Source organism: Nicotiana sylvestris, chromosome 6 (genome assembly GCF_000393655.2).
Source record: "Nicotiana sylvestris chromosome 6, ASM39365v2, whole genome shotgun sequence".
Classification (NCBI taxonomy): Eukaryota; Viridiplantae; Streptophyta; class Magnoliopsida; order Solanales; family Solanaceae; genus Nicotiana; species Nicotiana sylvestris.
The window spans coordinates 55,772,471-55,788,351 of NC_091062.1; positions in this window are offsets into that span (position 1 = coordinate 55,772,471).

The window sequence follows — 15,881 nt, forward strand, 5'->3', positions numbered from 1 at the left end:
GCAGTCTAAAACCCCATAGAAACCTTACTCTGTTTAAACTGTGCATGCATCATGGTCAAACCTAGCCGAGTCAGTTATGTTGTCCGCATAATGACTCTTTAAGATGGCCTTGTCCAAAGTCCACTGGGTTTCCCTAAAACCCAAACAGACACTATCACGTTCTGTGCATTTATTTGGAGAACTAAATGCTTTTATGCCAATATTGATATTTAAATAGTCAAGTCTAGTGGGGGTAGGGTCTTAACCCTTTTGTTATGCAGAAAATGAAGAACGAGGTCCCCAACTTTGGTATGGTTAGCATACACTCACTCTTGCTAGACTGGTGGAGGAATCTTCCATCAAATGATCAAATTAACGAGTGGAAAGAGAGGGCCGCCAAAGCTAGCGAAAAGTTGGAATATCTGGAGTACAGTCTGGAATTGAAAGGGAAAGTGAGGAAGAGAGTCACCGACTACCAAAACACTGAAGGAAACGAAGGAGAACACATGGCAAAGGCATTTCTACTGGTGAACCTATGCAAGCTAGAGGATTTGATTAACGAGAGCATTCAACCTGAGGAAGGTCCTGCTGGGACCAAATAGATAGGAATTTGTTTTTTCGCTTTATGGATGTAATAAGGCCAATGGCCACTAGTGATATTTTATTTAGTGTCGTTTTGGGATCCGTCTACTTTTATCAATAAAATGAGGTATTTAGCATTCTAAGTTCTCCAAATCAATTTGTTGCTAGGCCTACCTCGGGCGCAATGAGGCTCCCAAATTAGGACACGATTTACATTCTTGCACTATATGTTTAAATATCGCAACATCTTTCCTTATAATCCTCACTAACTTGTTACCGTTTGTTTTATTATTCATTTTTATTCCCCTCCCTAATGGTTAGTTCGTGCACTCTGGCATCGTCATCATATTCCACAAGATCAAAGGGCCCTCCACCCACTCCTCCTTCTAGTCCTATCAGAAGCAGGCATAAAGGAAAGATGGAAGATTTGAACAACACCAGAAAGGAAAACTCAACTGAACGGGTAGAGGTTACTCATGGTGCTCAGGTCTCCAAAGAAAGTGTGTCCCAATTCGAGCAGAAACTGTTGAAATTTTAGGAGGAACTTGATCAGGTTTAGAATCTGGCAAAGTTGTCATTTTCCCTCACCACTCCCAATATCAATTTTCCAAACGCTCAGAACCCCACACCTCCATAAAACATCCCAAAACCACAAAACCACCCCGCTCCTCACCACCACTTCAATACTTGCCACACATCCAACAATACTCCACTGCTCATCCCTGAACCTTTGAACTCCACAAATGACCATTTCCACGCCCACCATAACACCCCCATCTATGTGGAGACCATGCCACACTCCACCCAACCCATCTTAAGCACACCCGAATCTGATGATAAAGACTCACTCATCAGGAACCTGGCTGAAGAACTCAAGAAATTGACTAGCCGAATTCAGGGCGTCGAAGGAAGTAAGGGGATCGAAGGGTTGAACTACGAAGATCTTTGCATACAATCCGATGTCGAACTGTCCGAGGGGATCCGAGAGTCCACTTGAGAACATACTGCGACAAGCTGGTCGGAGTAGGGAAGGACAAAAGGATTCGCATGAAGCTTTTCATGAGGAGTCTGAAAGGAGATGCTCTGTCTTGGTATATTAGGCAAGACCCGAAGAAATGGTCGAACTGGGTGAGTATGACGTCTGACTTTATGGACAAGTTCAAGTTCAACATAGAAAATGCACCAGATGTGTTCTACATCCAGAATTTAAAGAAGAAGCCCACGGAAACATTCCACGAGTACGCTACTCGTTGGAGATCAGAAGCCGCTAAGGTCAGACCGGCTTTAGAAGAAGAACAAATGAACAAGTTTTTCGTCCGGGATCAAGACCCACAGTACTATGAAAGTCTGATGTTGATTGTGATCCAGAAATGTTTCGACATCATCAAGCTAGGGGAAAGGATCGAGGAAGGTATCAAAAGTGGTATGGTTACAAACTTTGGAGCCTTGTAAGCTACCAATAATGCTTTACAGTCTGGTGGTACGTCCAATAAAAGGGACGTAGGTGTCGTAATGGTTGCATAAAGAGCCAAATCCCCTATCAAATGCCAAGCCTATCCGATACGTCCACTCACACACCAGCCTACCCCGAATTACCAAGCACCCTCACCCTCTTACCAAACTCCACCACCTACTTACCAATCACCCCCACCTCCCATATATCAACCTACTTCACCCAAATACTCCCAACCTGCACATGTCTATCAAGCCTACAATATTCAACCATCCCACTATCAGTCACCTCCTGCACGACAAAACTTTCCTAGACCTTGACCAAATTTTGACCGCAGACCCCCCAAATAGTATACCGCCATTGCTGAGCCAATTGACCATCTGTACGAAAAGCTCAAAGCTGCTAGTTATGTCACCCTTATCCCTGCTATAACCCCTGAAAACCCTTCTCAATGGGTCAATCCAAATAAATCCTGTGCATACCATTCCGGCATGAACGGTCATACCATTGATGAATGTCGCTCTCTTAAAGACAAGATCCAGACTTTGATTGATAACAAGATCATTGTGGCAAAGGAGTCTACTCCAAATGTCCGCAACAACCCTCTACCGGACCATAAGGGTAGAAGTGTTCACATGATTGAAATAGAGGATGATTGGGACCCCAAGGGATCAATCATTTTGATCACAGAAGGCAACGAACCAAAGAAGCCAATAGTCACCCTCAATCCAATCGTAGTCCAGATTCAGCCTTCAAGGGATGCCGAGGTAAACATGTCCATACCACTTGAGTTTGAAGCACCATCCTCGGCAAATACGCCAGCACCGATTGAGGTCGAGTTTGGGTCTCCAGCAAATGCACCTGTACCATTTGAAGTTGCTGTGTTACCTTCCAAAGGACATGCTCCGTTCGGAGTAAAGGTGCCCGTGCCAATTCCAGTAGAAATGTTGGTTGCAACACCATTCCATACAAATGCTATACATTGGGATTACACACCCGAGGCAAGAAGGAAAGGGAAAGCCAAGTTCGGGGAAACGATGGCGGCACAGGGTATGACAAGAACCGACAGGGTTTATACTCCGGAGCATTTAGCTGAGTCGAGTAAGCAGGCCTCTGGTCGGCCGACCATCACTAAAACCAGGCCCGATGATCTCTGGAGAAAGATACAAGCCAAGGAATACTCAGTCATTGATCAGCTGAACAAAAGACCGACACAAATTTCTTTCCTAGCTTTGCTGCAAAGTTCCGATGCACATAAGAATGCCTTGTTGAAGGTGTTGAGTGAGGCATATATACCAAGCAAAATCACCGGAGGAGAAATGGCAAATATGGTAGGGCAGGTATTGGAAAGTCACAAGATCACTTTTCATGAAGATGAGCTGCCACCAGAAGGATTGAGTCACAACAAAGCGTTGCACATCACTGTGCAATGCGAAGATTATTTTATCACTAGGATCCTTATTGATGGAGGGTCCAGCCTCAATATTTGTCCGTTGGTAACACTCAGAACATTGGGGAAGGGGTTGCATGAGATCAAGGATGGGGCCATCAATATCAAAGCTTTCGACGGTTCCCAAAGGTCCACTATTGGGGAAATTAGTATGTGCTTGCAAATGGGACCTACTTGGTTCGATGTCGATTTCCAAGTAATAGATGTGCCGGCATCTTATAGCTTGCTGTTGGGACGGCCGTGGATTCATGTCGCTGGGGCTGTAGCATCAACACTACATCAGGCAATAAAGTTTGAGTGGAATCACCAATAGGTGATCATTTACGGCGATGGTAGCAATCTCATATACTGTTGCCAAACCATCCCAGCGATCGGAGGAAGAAGAAAGATAGGCGGGGAAACCTATCACCACATCGAGCGAGTCAACACCATTGACAAAGACAAATGGTGGGACAAGAAAATTGAAAGCATATTGAACTGGAGCGGATATGAACCTGGCAAGGGACTTGGCAAGAACCTCCAAGGAATCGTCAAGCCTATAAAACTGAAGAAACATGGCACCACGTTTGGTCTGGGATATGAGTACACTTAGGAAGAATTCAACAACTGGTCACCACCATGGCGTGGTCCATACTACCCTCTGGAGTAACCAATACCATATTTGGAGCAGACTTTCCAACCGGCCAAAGTTATCTATGGGTCGGAAGAAGAGGAAGCACTGGCAGTAGTGAGGAATTTGTTCCTAGAAGATGATAACATGGATTGCTGTGTCATCTTCTAGAATGAGGGGGAGGAAGGCCCTTCCATACATGCCGTAAGCCGAAGAGCATGCCTCAGCAATTGGACCATCAGAACCACCAGAGCCCGGAAAGCCTCGGGGTAGCAAGGCTGAACAAAGCATCATACACTATCTTATATTCTTACTAGTTGATTTTCCTTTCGCATTTTGAATTTTCACAATAAGACCTTCCAATGTTCAAAACAGTTATGAAATTTATCAAAGTATTTCGGTTTCCTTACAAATCTTACTCTTATTATTTTCTCTCATTACTTTATTTATACAACATTACTATTACCTATCTTGATGAACCAATGGATGTAACATACAACAAGACAACACAACAAACGGACAAAGATTCAGAGGAAGACGATATACCAGAAGAGATTGTTAAAGAAGTCGATAACTTTGAGAACAGGCCGAAGTCCAACCTGGACGAGACTGAGATTGTTAACCTGGGAGATGCAGAAAATGTCAAAGAAACACGAATATGCATTCACTTATCACTGTTAGAAAAGGAAGGGTGAACAGAATTTCTAAGAGAATACGAGGACATATTCGCCTGGTCATATGATGACATGACTGGTCTGAGCACATCTATTGTGGCCTACAAACTGCCAACTAATCCGACATGTCCACCGATAAAGTAGAAGCTCAGAAAGTTCAAGCCTTATATGAGTCTGAAGATCAAAGAAGAAGTCACTAAGCAGGTCAAAGCTAAGGTTCTCAAGGTAGTAGAATATCCAACATGGTTAGCCAATACTATGCTGATGCCGAATAAAGATGGGAAGGTCAGAGTTTGTGTCAACTACCAGGATCTCAATCGGGCCAGTCCAAAGGACGACTTCCCCTTGCCGAACATACACATCCTAATTGACAATTGTGCCAAGGACGAGTTGCAATCATTTGTAGATTGTTTCGCTGGTTACCATCAGATCTGGATAGATGAAGAAGATGCTGAGAAGACGGCTTTCATTACGCCGTGGGGAATGCACTACTACAAAATGATGTTGTTTGGGTTAAAATATGCAGGGTCCACCTACATGAGGGCCATGACCACCATTTTCCATGATATGATACACAAGGAGATCGAAGTATATGTAGATGATATTATCATTAAGACCAATAAAGCCACTGATCACATAGAAGATTTGAGGAAGTTCTTCAATAGACTAAGAAGGTACAACCTAAAACTGAATCCCGCGAAGTACGCATTTGGGGTTCCTACTAAAAAACTACTTGGGTTCATTGTAAGTCACCGAGGAATAGAACTGGATCCATCAAAGGTCAAAGCTATTCAAGAACTGCCACCGCCAAAGAACAAGAAGGACGTAATGGGTTTCTTGGGGAGACTTAACTATATCAGTCGGTTCATAGCACAATCTATAGTTATCTGTGAGCCAATCTTTAAGATGTTGAATAAGGATACCGCTACCAAATGGACCGATGACTGCCAAAAGACCTTCGACCGAATCAAGGAGTACCTGTCAACACCACTAGTTTTGATCCTGCCCGAGTCAGGTAGACCTCTATTACTCTACCTCACAATATTGGATGGAGCGTTTGGTTGTGTTCTGGGGTAGCATGATGAAATGGAGAGGAAGGAGTAGGCCATCTATTATCTCAGTAAGAAGTTCACCCCGTACGAGGCTCGGTATTCTCTGTTAGAGCGCACCTGTTGTGCTTTGACTTGGGTAACTCAGAAGTTGAGGCAATACTTCTGTGCCTATACTACATATCTCATATCAAGGATGGACCCCTTGTAGTACATCTTTCAGAAGCCCATGCCCACTGGCAAGCTGGCCAAGTAGCAAATCCTGTTGAGTGAATTTGATAGTGTCTACGTCACTCAAAAAGCAATCAAAAGACAGGCACTAGCAGATCACCTTGCTGAAAATCTCGTGGACAGAGAATACGAATCCCTGAAAACATATTTTCCTGATGAAGAGGTATCGTTCATAGGAGAAGATATTGCAGAATCCTATGACGGTTGGAGAATGTTTTTCAATGGAGCAGCAAATTTCAAAGGAGTTGGCATATGAGCGGTCCTAGTATCAGAAACCGGTCAGCATTATCCAGTGTCTGCCAAACTTAGGTTCCCCTGCACCAACAATATGGCCGAGTATGAAGCCTGCATCTTACGGCTCAAGATGGCCATTGACATGAACATTCAAGAGTTGCTAGTAATTAGAGATTTGGACTTGCTTATACACCAGGTCTGAGAAGAATGGGCGACCAAGAACTCCAAGATACTCCCTTATTTGCATCATGTGCAGGAGTTGAGAAAGATGTTCACAAAGAAAGAATTCTAGCATGTTCCCAGGGCCCAGAATGAATTCGCCAATGCATTGGCTACCCTATCATACATGCTACAACATTCAAACAAGAATTTCATTGATCCCATTTCGATAAAGATCCATGATCAGCCATCTTACTGTGCTCATGTCGAAGAAGAAGCAGACGGAAAGCCTTGGTTTCATAATATCAAGGAATACTTGGCAAAAGGAGAATACCCAGAACTCGCAAACGCTACTCAGAAGCGCACTCTTCAGAGGTTATCCAGCAATTTCTTTCACAGTGGAGGAATCCTTATAGGACGACTCCTGATTTGGGATTACTAATGTGTGTCGACGCAAAGGAAGTATCCAGGCTATTAGAGGAAATTCATGCAGGGACCTGCGGTCCATATATGAATGGTTTTGTCTTAGCAAGGAAAATAATCCGAGTTGGTTACTATTGGATGACTATGGAAACAGACTGCATCCAGTATGTCCGAAAGTGCCACCGCTGCCAGATACATGCAGACATGATAAAGGTGCCTCCAAATGAGCTTAATGCAACAAGCTCGCTGTGGCCGTTCGCCACCTGGGGAATGGATGTTATTGGACCAATCGAACTTGCTCATCAAACGAGCGCAAGTTTATCCTAGTAGCAATTGATTATTTCACCAAATGGGTTAAATCAGCATCAGAGTAGTGACTAAAAAAGTCGTGGTAGATTTCGTCCGCGACCGTATCGTTTACCGGTTCGGGATCCCGGAGTCAATTGCACTAATAATGGCTCCAACCTCAACAGTGACCTGATGAAATCCATGTGTGAAACCTTCAAGATAAAACACAAGAATTCTACAGCCTACATACCTCAGATGAATGGAGCCGTAAAAGCCGCCAATAAGAATATCAAGAAGATATTGAGGAAAATGATAGAAAAGCATAAATAGTGGCAGGAGAAGTTATCATTTGCTTTATTGGGTACCGCACCATAGTCCACACATCAACTGGAGAAACCCCCTATATGCTGGTTTACGGTACTGAGGCAGTCATTCCCGCCGAAGTGGAAATTCTTTCCTTAAGGATCATACAGGAAGCAGAACTCGACGACACAGAATGGGTGAAAAGTTGTTACGAGCAGTTAGCCCTTATAGACGGAAAAAGAATGAATGAAGTTTAGCACGGTCAGCTCTATCAGAACAGAATGTCCAGACGAGACAATTCACACCGGGGCAGCTGGTGTTAAAGAAAATTTTTCCGCATCAAGATGAAGCCAAAGGGAAATTCTCTCCCAACTGGCAGGGTCCGTACATTGTTCACTGGGTTCTGACAGGAGGAGCCCTCATACTTGCAGAAATGGATGGGGAAGTTTGTCCAAAGCCAATCAATTCAGACATAGTCAAGCGATACTATGTGTAACCTTTATGCTTTCCTTAAATGATGTAATTTAAACTACGCCTGACCTGATTCCCGTTTAAGAGGGGATACGTAGGCATCCCTATGGGTTCGGTCACAATTCAATAAAATTTTCATTCCCCTCCCCCATCCCCCGTACCGCAATTGGAAACTGGGGCAGAATTTTGAGAATAATTTCAGCCAGCCACCGCAAGCAGCCATTAGAAATAGCAGCCCAGTAAACTGGGGTAGAATTTTGAGGACCCTCAAAATTCCGGAGCAAGAAAAGCTGCAATGTCTTGAACCACGTCGCAGTCGTCGGTTCATCTAAAGAAAACTATTCTCGATTATGTATTTATGTTATATTTTTACTATATCATGCATGTCTGTTACCAAATTGCTTTGTTTAGCAACACTACCCCAATGATACGCACAATATCACTGAAACAGAGCCGAGCAGGTCAAGCAAAGTCAGCGGGGATACGAACTAACCTTTCCCCTTTACAAAACTCACGAATTTTCTTTGGGTGTAGGCACCTAAGTTGGAAAATCATCGAATATACTATACACTCATACTGATCAGGAATACAACTCTCAGAACCGTCACATTTTCACAGTTGTTATACGCACACAATATCCCCAGCAGCCACAATATCGAAATCAGATATCAGCTAAGAAACTCTACTACCACCTGTAGACATGTGATTTTTGACCCTCCCCAAGATCTTTTATATATTAGCGTAAAATATTTAATTTAGGCATAATATAGATATTTCAAGTAAATTTTGACTCTTTTACTTTATTTTAGTACAAGAAAACAAAAAAAACAAAAAATAAGTTCATTAATATTTTATAGTCATTTTTAATCTAAAAAATATATAAAAATAGTATCGTATTTTAATTTTTAATATAATGTTTGAAAATACAAAAAAATAGATTTGTTTTAATGGTTAGTTTTGTTTTAATAATTATTTTAATAGTAGGACTAATTAATAAATGGGTGCGTATTTTTAATCTCATTCGCGGCAAAAGAATAGAGCTTGAGCTCGAGCAACCTATCTTTAGGCCTAATTTTGGACCTAGCCCACAATTGCCTAGCCCATAATTCCTAAGCCCATACCCCTTAACCTAAAACCCTACAACCTAGACTCTACACTATAAAAAAAATGGTAAGATTAAAGAATGAAGGGGGGAACGAGAACGGAAAAAAGGGCTGGCAGAGCAGCTGCGCAAAGAGGACCCCCTGCTGATCGTCTTCAAACCTAGCGTCCACACCCCTCCCTCACCTCTCATACACCGCCGACCCCTCCCCAGATAGTTCGGCTTCTTTTTCAGCAAACGGACAACCTCTCCTCTCCAAAACCAGCATCTCCAGACCTCCATCGCGGCGAGATTCTCCTAAAGCCGGCACAAATTAACCCCATAACCAGACAAATACCACTCGATTCTCTGAGATTCAACAGCCAAATTTCAAGATTTCTTAGAGAGGCACCTTCAGTGGCGATATATCTCATTTCGCTCTGATTTTTCGAGAATGACTCGAACACACCCACACACACGAAAGCACACAGGGATACAGTTGCTTCAGTCTCGCTATGATGATTTTTCGTTTCTTCTGATTTTAATAGAAATTGACTCAAGTCTGGTCATGGAGCTTTGTTTAAGTTTTACTGCTGCTTCGTTGGTTTAGCGGTGATTGGTCGAGATAGAAGTTTTCCGTCGAAATTTTGTTCGCATCTTAGATTCCGTTTTGAGCCGAGCTTCAGTTTGTGGCTGTTCTCAGCCTTTGTTTTGTTCTGTTAACTCTGTTCTTGCTATTAAGGTATGTGTCTCAGTTTTGGACAGTGTAATTGCTATAATTCCTAATTAAGTGTTGTGATATTACGTGATCTATTCACTGATGTGTCTGTTATGTGTGAGATTAGATATTTATGTATTTGTTTGACTTCAATTACTACAACTTTGGTTTGAGAAGTATAAGAATCGTATGGTAAATGAATGATCTCGTAAAGCTGGATGCGGGCTTGGTTTAATTCAGTTTATTTATAGTTATAATTAATTCAGTATGAAGGCAACTGAAAGTTCATTCAATGACAGTGGTGATCAGTTATCTTGTATATAAGATTAATGAATTTTGATGTGCCAAAAAAAAATATTTTCTCCTGAACATGGAGTTGTATCGGCAGCAGGGCGCATAGATAGCTTGGGTAAGACTATTGATTGATTATGCAATGTTTCACGCAATGCATAGTTTTCTTTGTAGTAACTTGAGATTTCAAGATCTGTGCTTAATAGTTCATGAAGTAGCTTAAAAATGAATTCACCTTTTGGAGAAGAAAACATAATTGAACATCATTTCTCTTACTTAATATGTATGATACAAGACTTTATTTCCTTTATCCAATACTAGTGTAGTCTCTATGCACAACTTCAGATTATTCGATATTCATTTTGGCACAAACAAGGCATTCAGTTATGCGCCTTCTTGGCTCTTGCGGCTAAGATATAATCATTATTAGAATAATAGAATCATAGACATCGTAGGTTGCTTGAGGCGCATAGTTAAATGATCATAGATACGGGTACGGTTCCCGTGACGTAGTTGTGATCGGCAATTATTAAAACCTGGGTGTGCATTTATGTGACCCAAATCCAAATTTCAACGGGGTCGAAGTGTGTTGACAACCATGGGTGCATTGATTGCGACATGGTTCGAGACGCATTTCCATAACGTTGCAATTCTTTTAAAATATAGTGATAAAAGCGGTTTACAAATAAAAGGCACATAAGCTAGCATGTATTAAAATCAGATGAAATCAAATACAACAGTTGAGCGACCGTGCTAGAACCACGGAACCCGGGAATGCCTAACACCTTCTCCCGGGTTAACAGAATTCCTTACTCGAATTTCTGGTTCGCAGACTGTAACAGAGTCATAAATTTCCTCGGTTCGGGATTCAACCGGTGACTTGGGACACCATTAATCTCCCAAGTGGTGACTCTGAATAATTAATAATTAAATCCCGTTCCGATTGTCCTTTAATTGGAAAAACTCCTTCACGCCCCTGCGGGGTGTAGGTAGAAAAAGGAGGTGTGACACCACCTGCCTTTTATTTCTTGCATAAGGCTACAATTCTACCTTCCGAGGTTAAGCTCTACCTCCATTTGCATTTCCTGCATTGCATAAGGCTACCATTCTACCTTCCGAGGTTAAGCTCTACCTCCATCTGCATTTCCTGCATTGCATAAGGCTACCATTCTGCCTTCCGAGGTTAAGCTGTACCTCCATCTGCATTTTCTGCATTGCACAAGGCTACCATTCTGCCTTCCGAGACTAAGCTTTGTCTGCATCTGCATTCTTTGCATTGCATAAGGCTACCATTCTGCCTTCCAAGACTAAGCTCTGTCTCCATCTGCATTTCCTGCATTGCATAAGGCTACCATTCTGCCTTCCGAGGTTAAGCTCTACCTCCATATGCATTTCCTGCATTGCACAAGGCTACCATTCTACCTTCCGAGACTAAGCTTTGTCTCCATCTGCATTCTCTGCATTGCATAAGGCTACCATTCTGCCTTCCGAGGTTAAGCTTTACCTCCATCCTCATGGCTGAAAGATTGCCACTTTATTTATATCTTGTATGGCTGAAATATCGCCACTTTATTTACATCTTGCATGGCTGAAATATCACCACTTTATTTACATCTTGCATCGGTTGAAAGATCGCCACTTTAGTTACATTATGCACCGGCTGAAAGATCGCCACTTCAGTTACATTCTGCATCAACTGAAAGATCGCCACCTTCTGCATCTCATGGGCTGAAAGATCGCCAATCTATCCAAAGGCGTCATTGTTCGGAGGCACCATTTTTATAGCCCGAGAATGCCATGCCATGGCCTGAGGACCCCTTTTATCTTTTGCATATCATTATTCAAAGGCGTCATAGTTCGGAGGCATCATTCTCATAGCCCGAGAGCATAATTTCATGGCTTGCGAATCCTTTATCATATGCTTTATGGACCGGGACGTCATGGTCTGAGGACGTCATCCTAACCGTCCAAAGACAACATTCATGGTCCGATGGGAACTTGCATCACGTTTAAATTTTCGCACAATATACACTTGTATTGCTTATTTGCAAGTAAACCGGTGAGCAACGGCCATCTCAGTAGGAGCAATCCCGCTCCAGTTCCCGTAGCCCTGTTCAACTTTAACCATCTATCCCAACCCGAATATCGCGTCCGTCTTGAAAAATCTCCATCGGCATATTCCGCCGACGGATCCCTAACTACATATGGCCTGATTCCTGTAAGACTAGGGATATGTAAGCAGCTCAGGAACTAGAGCACGGTCAACCTCTTCAAACCATTTCGTTCGGTCAAAATTGGCCATCATATCTTTACCCGACAACTCTTTCATCCTTCCCGGGTAAAGAGGGGCAGTTGTTGATACCCAATTTTTTTCTGTATATTTTTATATGCAAAATACTTTCGAAATAGCATATGTATGCATATATAAGTATTTCCAAATTTTTTCTTTTATTATTTTTCCTTAATTTTAAAGGCTTTTAAAAATAATTTTATTGCCTTATTTTATCAAGAAAAATCCAATAGGTGTCCAAAATTATCATTTTTGGTGATCCACTTGTTGAATTCTCATATTTATACTAAACTATAGCCCAGATAATTTTTGCATGTTTTTACAAATTTATTTAGTATTTTTAAAGCTCAACTGCATGTAATTGCAATATTAGTCTCATTTATGATTTGATTGCATTTATATTTATAAAAATTAAGTCCAGTATTTTTAAATTGATAATTATATGTTATAAATCATTTTAGTACTTTCAATTTATTTCCAAATTTTAATTTGCTATTTTTTATAAAATAAATGGGGAAAAGTGGCTATTTGAAATCTAGCTAGATTTCATTTCAATTTCAGCCTAATTTACACCCCTAATCCAACCCAATTTCAATTTCAAATCACCCAGCCCAATTCCTAAAATTACCCGACCCACATCCCGTTTAAATGACCCGCCCGGCCCCCCATTTAATCCAGGCTGTTGATCAAAATGATCAACGACCACATTTCAACCTTACCATTTTTAATTACCCATTAACCCCCTAAACCTAAATCATTTTCCACCTACCAGCCGCCTCTGAAACCCCCCCCCCCATTCTCTCAAACTCTCTAGAAGGCTTCTCAAACCCTAGCCACCTCCCACCACTTCCACCCTAAAGCCACCGGAATCCATGGCTTCCAAGGCCATCGGAATCCTACACCGGCCTCCTACAGCTCCTACACACCTGGTTTTTTAAGATTCAAGGCCTGACCACAACAAAGTTTGGTCCAAGCTTCGTCTGATTCAAGTTCTACGGCCATTTTTGGCTTTGCTTCGGCGTACTATGGTTGTTCGAGCCTGACCTCGACCTTTCCTGCTTAGATCGATGACTATTTCAAGCCTTTCTCACTACTGGGGTTCTTCTGAAACACTAACCGTTCGAGGTTTTCCGATTCCTTTAGATCCGTTGTGTATCTATGATTTCCCTAAGCTTTTAAATGATTTTTTTGTTTTTCTTTCAAAAAACTACTTTCAAAACCATTTCTTTTCCGATCTAGGTTTTTCTGAAAAGTATTTAAATGTTTTCTCTAACTTTCTTTTTCTTTTTGTGTATCTGCCTCTACTGTGTTCTTGTATTTTCTTCTATCGTGTTCTTGTATGCTTCTTCTACGGTGTTCTCCTATATTGTGTTCTTGTGTTTTCCTATACTCTGTTCTTGTGTGTTTCTCCTACCATATCTTCCTTTACCATGTTCTTAAGTGTTTCTTATTGTGTTCCGTCTACTGAACTCTGTTTAAGTTTCTTCTAAAATGTCTTAGCATGCTTCTTCTACTGTTCTTATCAATTTTTTCCATTATGTTTCGTATTAGCTTCTCCTACTCTATTTTCTTTGAGCTCTTCTTTTGTGTTTTGCTTGTTACTTTTCTATCATGTTTTCTCATGAGTTTCGTTGCTGAAAGGAATATGTTAGAAGTTTCAGTTCTTTTTTAGGACCTCTGGACTTGTTTCGAATTTTATTACTTGCCCTCTCATCTCTGCACTCGATTAATGGCGGAAACCCTAGAATTTGGAGGTTCTTCCAAGTTTGGCTATGTGATTTGCTCTAACTAAGGTTTTATTTCAAAACCCCCAACTCTTTCAGACCAATTTCGAGTCTCTGAACTGAGCTTGGTTATCCTTGTTTTCACACAATTCTAAACTCTTTTTACTGGATCTTTTGCATGCTATCAGAATGCTACTTCTCTTCTGCATTACTGACTTATGTGACAAACCACTACCTACTGATTTTGCAATGGCACAACATCTTCTTTCAACTCAACATGTTTGTATGCTCTTTATATGTGATGAACCTCCCTCTAAAGGGGTTTTCAAATTTATGTTTAGTTCAGACTTCCTTTTGAATAGGACTGATTCATTTTCCTTCCTTGTTTGCTGATTTTCCTCATGACTCGACTTAATTTTAAAACCCTTCTCAGATTTTATGACTTGGTTCATTCATGGATCAGTAATTACAAGATCCCTGACCATTGATTTATTGGCTACTAATTAATTTTCCTACCTTATTTGTACAACCGTGTACTTCAAAATCCTGTCCTTAAATAACCTTTTATGTATTAGCCCCTAATTGCATGCTTTGCACAAAGTGCTTATTTGTACTACATTATGTGCTTTCTTTGGTTTAAAGGAGGTATTTTTGAGCCCTTTTTATTTGTTTATATGCTTCCCCAAACTTGCTATATGTGTTTTGTTTGTTGCCTTAGTATTTTACCTTTTGAAACCACAAATAAGCCCAATACATCCTCCCTTTAGGATAAGTAGCCCCAAGTGCCTCCGGGGCTGATAGGATTGGGACGGGTAATAGCATGCAATAAGTAAACGAGACCATTCCGCGCTTTAATACCTTAATGGAGTGGGAAAGGGTAGATATGGATATGATGACCACGCGATAACATCACGTGTAACCCCTTACTGAGGAGTGATTACCAGATGTTGTGTGGGGTGATCCATATTATCAATAAACCTAGGACTCCCCCTTCCCTTTGCTTTCTTTGTTTCTTTTAAATCCTTTTTAAACTATTTCTTTTAAGGAAATCAACTCTTTTTAGTTCCTTTTTCTTATTTTTGTTTATTTGTAACCATTACGTGAAAATCCCCTCTTATTTGAAGCCTTTATTTGCCTATGGGTTATTTGCACTTAAGTCACAACAATAGTTTGGCCGGGAACCACACTAGTGGATCCTGAGTGGTGCCTAACACCTTCCCCTTAGGATAATTTCAAGCTACCCAATATCTGGTTATTCAAAACAAACCTCTCCTAGTATCCTAATGCACTTTAATCATTAGGTGGCGACTCTTTAATTCAAAACCCAATTCCCGAAAGGGAACGAGTTGTCCTCCCAAATGTCATAAACCCGATTTCGCGAGAAAAAGGGGGCGCGACACCTGCGAGACCGCAGATAAGGATTCTGGGTTGTAGGTGCGGTAGAGAGGTTTTAAGTGAGAACCGTAGAAGCGGTATCGCATATGCGATGGGTGGATCGCAGATGCGGGATTGTTGGGAAGAACATATAAATAGTTGCCTTCGCGAATTTGAGCTATTCTTTCACCATTTTCATTCGGGAAGTGAGCTTTTGGGGAGGTTTTTGAGAGGGAATTCAAGGGAACTTCGAGGAGGTAAGATTCTTGGAACCTAAACTCGTTATTGAGGTGATTTTTATCATTATAAACATGAAAAGTTATGGAAAATTAGTGGTAATTTAGGGGTTAGGGCTTGATTAATTAGAAACCTTTGAGTGATAATTTAAGGGACCATTTGAGGTCCAATTTTGGTACTTTTGGTATAAATGAACTCATGAGAGTGTGAGGATTCTGGAAATGTAAATGTTACCATATTCTAAGACGTGGACCCAAGAG